The following is a 15,374-nucleotide window of genomic DNA, read 5'->3' on the forward strand; positions in this document are numbered from 1 at the left end:
ATAATAGCCATACCTGCTCTGAACAGTTCCTTCCTGTTTGTACTAAGTGTGAACAACAAACTTCTATCTAACATAGCAAAATGAAAGAACCCATCAACTCTGAAACTGCAGATAAGGAATTGTTTCAGTGCAGTGACTACTTCAGCCTACCACGTGGAAAACTGGCCTCTGAACTTCTGCAGCATTTCTAAACCAGTGGCAGAAAAGAAACACCAAAGCAATGGAGCACCAGCTACCTAACAGGGCCTGAGAACACTCTCTTTAATTTCAATTTCTGATTACTTTTTAGACACCTACATGCATCCCATCACTTCAGATTAATAACTTACTACCACGTTATTAGCCACAATCTTTTTCTCATTGAAGGGAGCTGCAAATGACTTCCATCAGTGGTAATGGTTGCAAGAACAGTAGCTGCTTCTACTGTTGTTAGGTCTCTTCAGCAGTTAATTTTTGGTGTACTTCTGAGAAGAAAGTAGTTTAGAAAATTAAGCACTTTCTTAAGCTTACTACTCACAGCCAATTGCTAACCTGACAAATAGAAGTGAGGCATTGAAAGCCCACAGCCTTCTTACGCTGTAACTTGATTGCCAGCAGCAATGTGTATCCAGTCCCCGTGCTCCCTGAAAGGGTCATGAGAGTCGATCACAAACTCCCATTCTTTCTGCAAAAAATGTATTTGTTAATATTCATAAATATGTATTCATAAGGATAGGAGGGAAAAATTAAGATGTAATAAGTGTTCAAATATTAGTTTTGTGTTTTTTTTTAAATAAAGGAAAACCTTTGTAATTACAATTTGAGCATAACAAGCACATCTGAATTTTTCTTTCACCGAGATAACTCCTGGGCTATCTTTTGTTTTTCTGTAATCAGTAAGATTACTTTAGAGCAAGTGAAGAAACACTACAAGAAAGAATGACGTCTGCAAGTAAACAGCACATACAAAAATTGCCTATAGGTGTATAGTATGTGCTCATGGAAACAAAGCAGGAATCAGAAGAACTTCCAGCCAGAGAAACCAGACTGACATTCCCCAGGTCCTTCAGCAGGATGTGTGCCAGACAATAATATTAAGCTTTGTATACTCTAAGAGAAATTGTTCCACCCAAAGACAGAACGTCAAGTAAAGCTGTATATTATACACACTAAGCTAAGTAGGGGAAGATGTACTGTATTTTCCATGAACAAACCTTAAATATCTTCACTAGCAACTTGAAGTGTAGTTTTCTATATGCAGCCCATTTGGGACTGGTACATCTTTTTTCCTCCTCTTACAAATAAGAAAACCAAAGCCACTTACTTTACCATATAAAAATACCCTAAATTTCCCCAGTCATTGAATTTGAATTTTAATGTATCAAAGAAAAGCAAAGAAAAGTATGATGAGAATCCAAAACTACAAATATGATACTTGTAAAAAAAACCTCTATTTAACTGCATTCTCACAGTTCTAAGTCTGCCAGTTGAAATCAGCATGTAACTAGAAAGGAACACTCAGAACACAACCTGGAGTATAAGATTCCATCTTTCTCAGAAGCCTTTATTGATGCAACATACATAAGGGCTGAGGCTGGCTTGGAAGCACTGGACAGAAGCAATATCATCCCTGAAACAGAGGTACTCCTTTCCCTCCCATTACATTTGGTTACCGTATTTTTGTGTATCCTTTATGAGGTTGCACCACTCCCACAGTAAACGTAAGCTTATTAGCCAAGATACCAAGTGAATATAAATTAAGAGACTAAGGAAAGAGATCCCTATATTCCTCTAATTAGTTGCCTTCAGTTCACAGATCATGTTGCATAACTTACTATTATTGTTCATAACATTGTGTTATTGCATAAAATATAGATATGCACTCCTTACATTGCTCAGGCACCAATTATAGAAGTTAATTCCAAGAGAGGCTATCCAGAAACCTGGGCTATCACATGCAGTTACAAGTGTGCTATGCCTGAAAGATTTGTGCTTTGTATCTTATGTAAAATGATCAAAGCCGCTCAACTCATCCAACAACAAATAAAGGCAATTTCTGCATTTTACAGGAGGTAAATAAGGAACACTGTAGCTTTCTCACAGTTTCTATGGATGCAGTCAGTATCTCAGGGTAGCTACCGAATTTTCTTAGTCCAAAACAAGCCTGTTACATATTAAAACAATAATATTTAAATTCAGCATTTTATTCTCCTCAAAAGGCTAAAATAACATGGACTGGGTCCTGACTCTAATTTAACAGGTACAATAAACTTGACAATAATTGACTTGCTGAGCTACAGTTTTAAAAAAATAATATTACAGCACTGAAAAGAGGACTGCCTTTTGAATTCCAATTTTGCAGGAAAGGAGGTGCCTTCTTGCTATGTATGTTACCAGAGTTTACAAAAGCCTGAAAAGGAGTATAAAAATCTATTCAGGGTCATGTATTTGAAATCCACGAGCATCAATCTCGCTAAACTCTGTTTATCTGTTCCCTGCCATTTTAGTTCCAAATAAACCAAACGTTACAGATGAAAGCTTTAAATTAAATCTTAAGTAGCATGTAAGGAAAAAGACATACACATTCTTCAGTGAATTGCTAATGCTGACTCAGTGATAATTAAAAAAAAAAAAAATCAATTCCAGACTTGATTATTCATATTGGAATAGTTGGACACAGTAGAATGAAAAACAGACACTACCAAACAAAAACAACTTGTAGACTAGATTTAAATAAAACCAAAAATCAAACAGTAAGCTTTAGAAGTGCTATGTACCACAGGCCAGAAGCAGGAATGAAATGGTGATACTGCCTTTCAATTCAGGTAGAACACCATGCTTTTTCATACAGCTTGGCTGTCTGCAAATGGCTCTTAATTCCAACCAAAGAAGATGCTCTGCTGAGTGCAGTCATTCCTACAGACACACAAAAACCACTGTAAAACCTGAATACAAACTCAAGGAGTTACTGCAGTAAAGCACATTTTTTCTCTTTACTGTATAGGACTGTTCTTGAAATTAGGAGGAGCTCCAGAGGTTGTGTCTAAGTAACAGAATAATTCTGTTAGGAATATACGGGACTGAAAACTTTTTCCAGTTTTCTACTTCCCAGCGAACTCTACTAAAAATTGCAAGATTAACTGATGTTGCTTCCAAAACATTACCTACTCATCACACTGCTCAACACTGCTCTGTATCAAATACTCTCAAGATATGCGGAAGATAAAAACCAAGCAAGCAAGCAAAACACATACATACAAACAGAAGCACAAAAAGAAACCAACCCAAAACACACCAAGCACTACGGTAGTGTGAAAGAATCACCTTTTAATTGAAATGACCCCAAGCTTGAACAGGATGTAGGTACCTTAAAAAAAATTAAGCCATACTCAAAAGTTTTCCCCATAGAAGATATGGCCATAAAGAGAAAAGCACAGATCTCAGTATGCATCCAAAAGTGCTTGTAAAAATATTCTACTAGAGAAAGATCCTTTGCTATTGTGGTGCCTGGCATAGTGCCTAATTACTGTGGCAAAAAAGAAAAATGGATGAAAAGTGACCATGCGTGGCTTTAACCCTGTAAGCTCTTTCTGTCTCAAGGATCATATTTGCTTTCAACATCAATTTATCTGCTTAAAAATATCTAGGATTGCTGAGATGTTATTGAGATACTGTAAGTAAGAGTTCAGTATGTTTTAAAATATTAAGGCAATAATTAGATTTTATTAGTAAATAAACTAGCAAGTCCAAAATTACACTTTTCATGGAACTTTATCCCTAAACATCTCCACTTATTTTATGATTATTTTTTTAAAGCCTCAACTTAGGCAGAATTTAACTTGGAAATTGTTTATATCCAGTTCCCACAGTGTTTGGTTCTGACTCGAGAAAACTGGTTCAGCAGTGAGACACTAACCAACTTCAGCAAGTTTAGTTTTAAACCATGTTTTGTTTTAGATAAAAGAGAGAAACTCCAAAGTCTCCAATTTCTCTCTCCTTCAGCTATTACTGTTGGGCCTGAACGTGCTGTTAACGCCATTCAAAAGATTATCTGCTGATTTGAGCATCCAGTCAGTTCTATCATTTAATATTAAGCCTGTTTAACAGATGGTTCAAACTAAGCACCTAAGTATTTTAGCTATTATCATAAGCAAAGCAGTGAATGGAAGAAAATGATACTACAAATCCTGCAAGTGCATCTACAGAATTTAGAACAGCTTTCCAATTCTGTCAGGTTTGACGGCAGGCAGGTAACCAAGTAAATCAATCTCTGAACTAAAACACGTAACTTTGACAACATTCAGGTAATTTTTTTCTCTCTTCAAGTGTAAAAGTTAGCAAAAGTTATATATGTTTGTTAGAATTTCTGATACAAACTTGAAATATAATAAATCATCAGCTTTATTCAAAGGAATTCACCTTGAGAGTTGTTGCAGGATATCAGTTTGTACTTGTCTCTTGCACTGATGCATTTACAGCATTTCTGGAATTATGATTGTTCTGCAACCTGTCAGCTTTCTGTTTTATTCATTCTGTCAATAAGAAACAGATACTTGGCTTGTTGGGATGTTTTTCCTGTCAGGCAGTAGAATGGGGGAAGACAACAAGCTTCCATACAGCTCAAAAATGTTTTATGGATGGCATGCCTATCAACTGCAGTTAAGGTTATGATTGTTCCCTGTTCATATTCCTCTATACTGCACAGCGATGAAACTTCATGAGAAGAAATCTACATTTTTCCTGAACAAGTTACACATAACAGAAGCATTACTGGAACTGCAACCTAAATATTTTATATTTAAAAAAAAATATATTAAAAAATCAGTGATCTACCATCAAGTTATCCAATAGATGGAGACCTTTTTTTTTTTTTTTTTTTTGCACGAGAAGGTCTACAGAAGGCGCAGGGCTGCAAAGCAATGCAGAAGGGAAGCATGTAAAAAAAGGTGCTCAGAAAAGTTTGTTTTGCTGTGAGAATTTTGTATTCTTTTTGGATTGGTAAATATTAGCTATGAATATTAGATGTCTTTCATTACAATATTTAACTATTTCTGGTCTCACCTCATGAGAAAGCATCTTTTTTTCTTTACTTTTACAGTGACATACATAAGGAAGATTTTTAGCAAATAAAGAAGACCAGAAGAACGCACCTTATAAACATGTGGCTGAAAGGCTGGTGCAAAAGCAAGAATTTTGGGTTCTTTGATCATGGGGCGGTCTACTCGGCACCTGGCCTGGGGTCGGCTGATGGGTCTCACCTGCCTCGAAGGGGGAAATAGATCCTTGCCCAAGAGCTGGCAGGACTTGTAGAGAGGGCTTTAAACTAGATATGAAGGGGGTAGGGGATAAAACCAGGCCTGCTAGAGATGAGCCTGGGGGAGTGGCAATGGGATTAGGGACGAGGCGAGGGGCTCGGCTGAAGTGCATCTACACCAATGCACGCAGCATGGGCAACAAACAAGAAGAGTTGGAAGCCATGGTGCGGCAGGCAAGCTACGACCTACTCGCCATTACGGAAACATGGTGGGACTGCTCCCATGACTGGAGTGCTGCAATGGATGGCTACAAGCTCTTCAGGAAGGATAGGCAAGGAAGAAGGGGTGGTGGTGTGGCTCTGTATGTTAGAGAGTGCTTTGATGTTACTGAGCTTGTGGCTGGGGATGATAAGGTTGAATCCCTATGGGTAAAGATCAGGGGAAGGGCTGACAAGGCAGACATATTGGTGGGCGTCTGCTATAGACCGCCGAACCAGGATGAAGAGACAGATGAGGTGTTCTATGAGCAGCTGGCAGAAGCTGTGAGATCGCCAGCCCTTGTCCTCATGGGGGACTTCAACTTCCCTGACATATGCTGGGAATTCAACGCAGCGCAGAAGCAGTCTAGGAGGTTTCTGGAGTGTATGGAGGATAACTTTCTGATGCAGCTGGTGAGAGAGCCTACGAGAGGAGCTGCCCCGCTAGACCTGCTGTTCACAAACAGAGAAGGTCTGGTGGAAGATGTGGAGGTTGGGGGCTGTCTTGGACAGAGTGACCATGAGATGGTGGAGTTCTCGATTCTTGGTGGAGCCAGGAGGAAGAACAGCAAAACTGTTACCTTGGACTTCCGGAGGGCAGACTTTGAATTGTTTAGAAGACTAGTAGGGGGAGTCCCCTGGGATTCAGTCTTAGAGGGTAAAGGGGTCCAAGACAACTGGTTGCTCTTTAAGAAGGTAGTCTTACAGGCGCAGGAGCGGGCTGTCCCCCTGAGCTGCAAAATGAGCCGGCGGGGAAGGAGACCGGCGTGGATGAATAGGGAACTATTCTTGAGGCTCCGGGAGAAAAAGAGAATCTACCTCCTGTGGAAGAAGGGACGGGCAACTCAGAAAGAGTACAGAGAAGTTGTTAAGATGTGCAGGGAGAAAATCAGAAAGGCGAAAGCCCAGCTCGAACTTAACCTGGCCGCTGGGATAAAAGGAAACAAGAAATCCTTTTACAAATATATCAACAGTAAGAGGAGGACTAAGGAGAATCTCCATTCCTTACTGGATGAGGCTGGGAATGTGACTACTGATGATAAGGAAAAGGCAGAGGTCCTGAATGCCTTCTTTACGTCTGTCTTTAAAGGTCAGACCGGTCATCCTCAGGGTACTCCACTTTTTGACCTGGTAGTCTCGGCTGGGGAGCAGACTAAACCACCCACGATTCAGAAGGAAACAGTCAGAGACCTGCTACTCCAACTTACTTTACTTTATTTTCAGTTTCTACCTCTGTTCCAACCCTTTAGAGTGAAGTCTGGCAAAAGCTTAAGATTTGCCTTCAGTCCACAAGTACCACACATAACGAACACAGAAAGAGGTAGGTGAATTTCTCCTTATTTTCAGCTTCCAAGAGCGTGGCTTTCCCCCCCACTGTTAGTTGCTTACAATAGGTTTATATAGATTGGCTGCATTATTGTTGTATTCCTGGTAAACTGTAATGATAGGTAGCTAATCATCTTCTTCCTTTCTATAACTCCTCTGCAATACAAGTTGTTCTTCTCTTCTTCAATTACCCCACTTCCCGCCCTTACACACCTATTGATCCTTTAACATTTCAGAAACAGCTGTAAAATAGGTAGCAGGCTGTTAGTTCTCCCAGTGCATCTCAAGAAATTGATGACTGCTGCTGTCTAAATCAAACATCATCAGATGTATAATTCCATCTTGTAGCTTGAAGAAACCATTACCACTCTGTAAAGGATAAAGGCTCTGCTTTTGACAACACAAGGAACTGAAGCTGGATTAGAAGCAGACAACAGAACAATTCCAGGACCATAAGTATAATTTCTTACCAGTTCTTCTCAAAATACAGACTAAGATTGTTCTTACTGTGTTCAGTTTGAGAGAATAAACAGATGACAGTACATCTTTCCTACCCTTCTTAACTGAAAATTAATAAGGTAAATAGTAACGGAGTAGTCATCTCCTATACCAAACTATGCTTGCATGCATTCTTTTGCAATTGAGTTTGGAAAGGGCAAGAACATGACAGAACCAAAAATCAAGCAGATCTAGTGCTGTTCTTCACAACTTGCAAGTCACTTCCCAGGAGCAGAATACAAACAACAAACCATCCAAGCAGCTTTAAAGGAGCTGTTGTGTTATTACAAGCCATAGCATAAGCCACAAACATTACAATTCACTGCACAGATAAAATTTTTCTGTACCGTTGTTTGTGGGTTAAGGAGATAATGAGCACTCCCTGTTCTGGCTGAGTATCATTTTCTAGAAAATAGCAATGGAAAGGATTTTCCTCATTAACAAGCCATGACAGGGGGAAGAATGAAACTTGAGACAGCTAATTTTTCCAGGATGATAGTGTTCTTCAATTTTAGATCATTTCAGTCCTATATTAATTACAGAAAGATGGAAGCTTTTCAATCAACCTGCTCCCTCTCTCATTACATATGTAATTGTAAAAGTTACCTTCCTTTAATAAAACATTAATCTCTGGACTTATTATGAGATCAGATCAGTGATGGATGGCCATGTATAAAAGAGCATTTCCACAGCACACTCTAGTTTCACCAAGTCATCATATGGCTTGTGAAAGCAAAACTCCACAGTCTTTGCTGGATCACACTTTTTTGTTTGTTTGTTTTAAACTAGCTTGTTAAAGTAGCTGCTGAGTCACGTCAGATACAGAACTACCTGATATTTTATTTGAGCACAGTCTTACTGAATATTTCTGAGCAAATAGTGCTGTAATAATTGTCAGCATCACATTAGTATCAATGGCATGGCATTGCACTGCAGATGTAACGACTTCTCTGTAACTTAAATGCACATGTGCAAGGTGCTTTACAGAACATTTTCTGTCCATTCTATCTGACACAAAACAAGTTTTACCTGTCCTGCAGCTAGGACAGTTTAGTAACATCATATTAATATTAGTTAAAAAATAGGAAGCGTTTCAAGATCTAAGCATTTATTATTTTCAGGGCTTACGCAAACTGAGTTAAAGATGAAATTATTTTATCTTGACAATAATTATCAGATAAAACATACAGCAATACATATTAAGTTTTTATAAAGTTCTTAACATTATGTTAGCTTAAAACAGAGGTAAATCTTTCACTATTGCTGGACATTATTCTACAGTTCTATGATTTTTCATGTAACAAGTTTAAAAACCACTTGTAGATCACAGATTCTAATAAATGAACAGCTCATGTAATTATTTCCTTTTTGCAAAAGCAAACATGCTTTGCTGAGAGTACCTGAGTCCCATGTAGTGCTTTTGGATTTGGGCTATAGAAATCCAAATTAAGGCTTTTAATGTGGACCACATAAAGAGAACACATGCTGATTATTTGTAACCATCATTTCACAAATGTTCAGGATTCATAACATGACAGGTGTAAGGCTTCAAGGATTCAAAACCCATTGATTTATTTAGTGTTTTGCACTTCCTATCCCAGTTCAATTCAGCAGAACAGAACTGTTTGGAAAGCACAATTGTTCTTATTATTTATATCAGAAATCATGTCTCCTATTGCTTTTAAGTAAAACAACAATGCCCTCATTCTCTAGATATTTTGTTTCTTCATATTTTCTTTTGGTTCTGATTTACCTTAATTAATTATCACCTTCAGCACAAACATTAGAATTAACAATATAACACCTCAATACACATCCAGATGACATCAAAGAAGGGGTAAATAGAGCCATTCAGTAACAAAATGCTCCACCTTTAAAATTAAATAATAAACATCTGCTTGATAAAACAGCCACATCTTCCCAGTACCACAGCTCTTTGATTGCACTGAAGTCATTTAGCTGTGCTACACGATAGTTAATGCAAGCTCTTACAAGTTATTCATTGTGGGACAAAACCTATGCAAAGAAAATCTGTTCTATGTTTAAGCATGCGAGGCACACAGGTGCTGCTCTCATGTCTATGAAGTAGATATTTTTACTTAGATTTATGAAGCTGAAATGAACTGCGTGCTGAATTGCTTATGTCTTTCCACTGCTCATAAAGGCTGTGCAGATGATTTGCTCAAACACTGAATAGACAGTGTGTTTATAATGTAGGTGCAGAAAGCTAGTCAAGTGGAGTAACACCATCACTATGCTAAGTGTAACCTCTGTGTTTTCCCTGGCCTTTAGATCTACTTCGAACTACTCTATTCTGATTAGAGAATATGTTTCTTCATCCTTGTCCTCTTGAAGATACCAGCAGAAAATGTCATTGTACTAATTAATCCATGTCAGTTTTAAAATATTAACTGTAATTGTACTGCAGAAAACCACTAAAGCTTTAAAGATCAGTTTTATCTTTACAGCAAGTACCAGCAGTCAAGAGCATTCAAAGTTATCACATAGGACACCACAGGGTCTCAAAGAAGTCATATTTGAAACTAAAGCTACACAATGTATATGCTTTCTAATTACACTCTATAAATTGGTAAATTTTCCACAGACAATTCTCCAGCATTTCTACAGTCAGCAGAGAACAAGCTTTCATTTCATACAAAACTTGTGGTAATATCAGGGGAGGAACCTAGATCTCTCAATTCCTAAATCTTACATTCAGGCCATTAAATCTCTTCAGTGTTTTCCAGAACCCATCTAAATAGAAAAGTCTAAAGTATGTGAATTTCAAACTCCTCCTCCCCTCCCAATTAATTTAATGTCACCATTTTTTACAGGATTAATATTAAGAGTGATCACTCCAGACAGATAGGTGAGGGTAAAAAAAAAAAAGTGAAGAGATTAAAAATTTATTTTGCCTCAGTTTGAAAAACAGTAGACTTCTTCAGAAGTCAGATTTATAGAAAAACAAAGTGAGAAATTGCAAACAGAAGTAACTTCTGAATCCAGCAAAATCTTTCAATGTGAAGTGTTGGCTATGTTTGAGACAAAGTCTGAATAACCAAAACGAACAGAAAAGCACAACACTAACAATTCTTTCACAAACTGTGCATCATACACAGGTTCTCATCAGCTGGTTATTCGTCATTAATGCTTAGAAAGCAAAAGGCAGATTTAGATCAGATGAGATTTTGTTATTCCATTTATTTAGAACTTCACATAAAGAAGTCATCAGGATAATCCAGGAAAGAAACTGAGTCAAGAGCAACTATTTTGGAATCCAGATCTCTGATAAAGAGTTTGCGTATGGCAAAACAGATACCCACACACTCAAGTAATTCAGGAGTACTTGCTCTTCCATCAGCTTTCTCTAATTTCATAATTGCATTAAAAGTAGAATTTAGAATACTTTTAAAGCACCAAAAAAATCTGTTTTTTAGCTAGTAACTAGGTACTGTTTGCTACCAAACACTAGCAAAGTGCATGCTAACCAACGTAAGTCATGTCAGAATCTGCTTTATCTTGAGCTGAAAACATTGTCCATTTCCAATAGAGCCCAGCTATCTCAGGAAAAAAAAATCCAAGTACAATATTTAGCAAAATACAGACATCAGTACTTTCCAATAACAAATGAAAATATCCTGCAAAAAGCAAGCAGCAGTTTTCATTTGAGTTCCTCAGCCTCTTGCTGTTGCAGGAAGTGCCATAGAATCCTAAGTGACAATTTGCAATTTATTTCCAATGAAAAACTGTAACAGTAAAAAATCCAGTATGCAAAATGCATAATATACAGTGATGCCCAAGTAGTAAAATTTCTTGCTGTCAATATTTTCAAGAATCACAGAAAACAATCCCACTGTATTTTGCCCAAAGTTACTCAGGCAACATCACTGGAACATACAGACAACATGCTGGAATGATGTTGCCATTTGTAAAGTAGATTGGATTGCTAACTCTGCCAGTGTTCTAACGGAACACAACAAGCTCTTTTTTTTATTCAATAATCCAAATAAATATCTCCTTTCATGTCTCAAAACAGTAAAGCTACAGGGATTCACATGGTATTTTCCAAAGTAATACAGCACAAGACTAATGTTCTTAGCTCCATGAGAAACACTTAAATGCAAAGTACTGCTTTTTCTGATTGTGAATTTCTTCTGAGATTCATTATTGCCCTTCTGTCTGAAAAGAGACTCTTGGGAGCTGACATGTTCCTGGGTTAGCATTGTTGTATCTGACAGAACACATAAAAGGCAAACCACTTTCTCTCCAGCTCTCCGCCTGAGCCAAACACAGAAATTCTGAGCCTCTTCTAATTTTGAATCCCAGATTTTGAAGTTTACAGAATAATGGTAGCTTTCAAGCACGGAATCACTTTGTCACGTAACCCATACCACCATAGATGCACCAAATGGTGCTCTAAATAGCATTAAGAACAACAAAAAACAGCTTCATATTGTAGGCACGTCAGCCTGATTAAAAATGCATATTTTTAAAGTTAATGCACATTTCATTATGAAGGAACAATCCTTGAAGGCACCTTACCCTGACCTTCCTATCAAAAATAATTTACAACTAGACCTTTTCTTCTTCTCTCTCAACCTCCTTTTTCAATAGCTTTTCCTTTTCAATGGTACTTCAGTATCATTCTGATCAGGATTGCATTTCCTCATTCACTAAGCAGCACATGATTTCCATACTGCACATTTAGGTGAGTTTGTACCACATGGAAACCATTACTGGCTTAGTCCTGAGTCTGTTCATACTTGACAGAGGCTACCAATTTTTTATTTTTTATTTTTTAATTTGTCTTCTCTCTCTCTGTTTTTTTTTTTTTTAAGCAATAAAATATCCTGAATACTGATGGGAAAATAAAATCCCTACACAGGAATACTGTTAGGACAACAACAGAGCTCTCACACAAATACTTTCTGTGTAAGCAAGCAAGGACAAGAATATATAGAATTCAATACAAGTAATGAGACAGACATAAAGCCTGCTCTAAAATCACTGTTAAAGTGAGCTGATACTATGAGTCTCTTGCTGGATGCCTGGGCTCTGCTTCTAGAAGGGAGCTTATCAAATGTTTCATTTTATTTTTTGGACAGCAGCACAGAGTGACGGGAAAGTACATGCAAGAAGCCAATTTTGAACATCATGATAAGCACCATTCAACCACTGTAAAGGCTCTATAGATATCACAAAAAATGAGAGTTTCAAAAGGATGGATTTTAAAAGAAAGGTGACCTCAAGGGACGTTTGCAGGCAACTTCTAACCACAGGGGAGAGTAAAACAAAAGAGGCTTGTTAGAAAGCTTGACAAATAAGCACCTAAGACACTTCGCTCATTTATAATTCAGAATAAAAAATAATACTAAGAGACAATAGATGTGGCAGAAGAGACCACAGCTATGCAGCTTGTTTTGGAAGTATCTGGACAGATCCTGCTTTAACTGTATTCAAGACGTGTTGAGAACCCATGCAGGGCAGCTAAATCAATAATCAAGCTAACAACCTTAGTGACAGAGTTCTGCACTGGTATTAACCACACAAAATTGGATTCAAGATTCATAGAGGAGATTTCTCTCCGAGTGAGGGAGAACTGGAAGTCTGGCACTTAGAAAGCTTTTTTCTTGGAGGGCGAGAGAGATCTGTTCCTAGTTTTGCTCCAGTTCAATCAAAATACCAGGGCAAAATATTATCAGCAACAACATTTAACTTTCCCATAAAATTTGATGCTTGAGAAAAAATATCCTTCCTCCCCATCAAGAGCAACATCTCTTTACCCCAGACTCTTCAGGTTTCATAAAAGTTTAGGAGCCACCTATAAAATAAAGATCTGTAAAGGTCAAGACAAGTAAGGCACCAGCAGGGTACTTCATCATATAGTGGGACATGAGGAAAGACAGAGTTGAGCAAGCAGTTTAATCTGGCCCAAGTGTGCAAATAAAAAGCAGACACCTGAGCCGGCACCAGTTCAAGCTAATGCAGCCATATGGTGCACATGGTGTAGCTCAGCATGGACACAGCAGGACACAACATGGCACTTTCAGTGCCACAGCACTGGAGTGAGGTGACAACCTATGTCTCTCCACAAGCTATACTTTACCACATCCACCACTAGCTCAGCAATTCTGTACTGCAGCCCGTTGCTCTATATTATGCACCAACAGCCAAGCACATTCAACAGTAACTGCAGACATCTGTTTCCCTTTTCCAGGCCCCCACTGCAAACATTTCTGACATCAGCACGGTCTCCATAGCACCTAGAACACTTATAGGATTTTTTTTTCTCAAGTTTTAAAGCAAACCAGAGCAGAAAACTGGACAGATTTAAATGCAACATGACATTTAATAATTTAATAAACTACTCCAAACAGCAAGGAGTAACTAAACTACGCACAAGCCCATTTTTCGTATATTACAAAAAACTTAACTCAGCCAGTGTGAGCATGTGCAGCCACCAGAAAGGATCATCTTGCACTTGTTCTCTGTTGTTTCATAATTTCTCAGCTTAGCCCTTGGACTGACAATGTGACACCTCAAGCAGCCCTGCAAAGGCAACTGCATCCAGGAACCGATCCTGCTAAAATCTACACGTAGCAGCACTGACTTGCATCGTCCTAAAACTGAGTGTGATCTCCATGCCCAAAATACTATGCTGTGTCAGGGTGCATTGCTACAGCAAACAACTTTAAAAGGCTTGTGTGAGTATTTAGAGGTACTGAAAATTGCAGAAGAGGTGCTATTGCTTGCTATTCTGCAAGTTGCTAGCTTTACTATTCACATTGTACAGGATCCCTTCCTCTGTGAAAAATACTCCACATCTCAAGTTTAAGATATGACTTCAGAAGAGAATGTGCAGTTTCTGTCTCTATTTCTGTCATTTTTCTTTGATCTCACTCTTTACTGTACAAAAAGAAATATTTCCTTCCTTCTCAGGTTTATTCTATCTTCTTTGGCCACCAGCCCTGAAGAATAAAATACATTCAAAGAGAATAAAAATACTACAAATATAATTTATATGGTCTCTGCCCCCTATTGACAGTTATTATCCCTCTGTTTCCTCTAATCCTGTTAGTTCACTGTGGCAAATTCAGTACAGTCTTACAGTGAAGAAATCTGAAAGTGCACAGGAGTTTCTCTAAAAATGAGTCTTGCAAGAATCCATCTCACAAATTTCTACTTAAGCAACAAAAGAATATTTTGGAAAGGCACACAAAGTTAGTGTCTATTATCTTAAATCTCAGAAGTCAGTTACACTGGGTTCTGTACCAATGCTAGTAAATATTTGTGGATTTTACAGCAGAAACAGATCATTCAATTTTCAAAACTGAAATACTAAAGCAGAAAAAAAAACACTTCCGATTTTTTTTTTAAATAGTGTAACAGATGTTATTCCAACAAGTGAAATAAATATCAGTAAGAAACTGCTTGACCTTACTGCATAACACTTGTACTGAAGTATTTCAAACTATTCAGATTGTACACATCTGCATTTGTGACAAGTTCCAGTCTGTAGCGTGGAAGAACAGGTGACAGCACAGTAATTTTTAATACTTCTTGGGAACACCGTCAGAGCAGCCACTTATAGAAAATGGCCTTTTGATAGACATCAGTGTGGTGTATTTTTCAAACACGTATATGTATTTTTTTTTTGTTTTGTGTCATTTAAAATTCTTGACATGATGCATTGGGTGTGTACCCTTCATTACTGGGCCACTACTTACCTGCATTCCTATAATTGGAAACTAATAATGCCATAATAGGCTCACAATATCAGTGAGGTGCAAGCGGAATCAGCTTCACTACATTAGCCTCAGCAAATTAAATTCATTTGCAGAAAGGCATTCAAGGAAATAGACCACAGATGTAAAATACAGCTAAATGATTCCCCCTCCTAAAAGCACGACAAAGGAAGCTGCATCTAATGAGAAGCACATCCAGAATACTTTGTCCAAAATGAATGAGGCTTGTGACTGGTGCAAATTTCTCTAGTCTTCTGTGATAGACATTTCACAATTTTGTATATTTTTAGTCTTTGTGTAAAAAGAGGAATGAT

General features: G+C 37.9%; 1 protein-coding gene and 1 long non-coding RNA gene across 5 annotated transcripts in view; one reads left to right on the plus strand and one right to left on the minus strand.

Annotated features, from left to right (window-relative positions):
• Positions 1-15,374, plus strand: part of LOC149916117 (uncharacterized) — a 109,119-nt gene that overhangs the window by 90,907 nt on the left and 2,838 nt on the right. The window contains exon 3 of one of the 2 annotated variants that reach the window (XR_016470848.1): positions 13,826-14,019. This is a non-coding gene — a long non-coding RNA (uncharacterized LOC149916117). Of the gene's footprint in view, positions 1-13,825; positions 15,309-15,374 lie in introns of those variants that run through there. The other variant, XR_016470847.1, reaches the window with a different exon arrangement.
• The window catches only part of SMPD3 (sphingomyelin phosphodiesterase 3), a 112,881-nt gene that overhangs the window by 79,772 nt on the left and 17,735 nt on the right, over positions 1-15,374 (minus strand). The gene's annotated exons all lie outside the window — the stretch shown is intronic.

Source organism: Phasianus colchicus, chromosome 13 (genome assembly GCF_987193195.1).
Source record: "Phasianus colchicus chromosome 13, bPhaCol1.hap1.1, whole genome shotgun sequence".
NCBI classification, from domain to species: Eukaryota; Metazoa; Chordata; class Aves; order Galliformes; family Phasianidae; genus Phasianus; species Phasianus colchicus.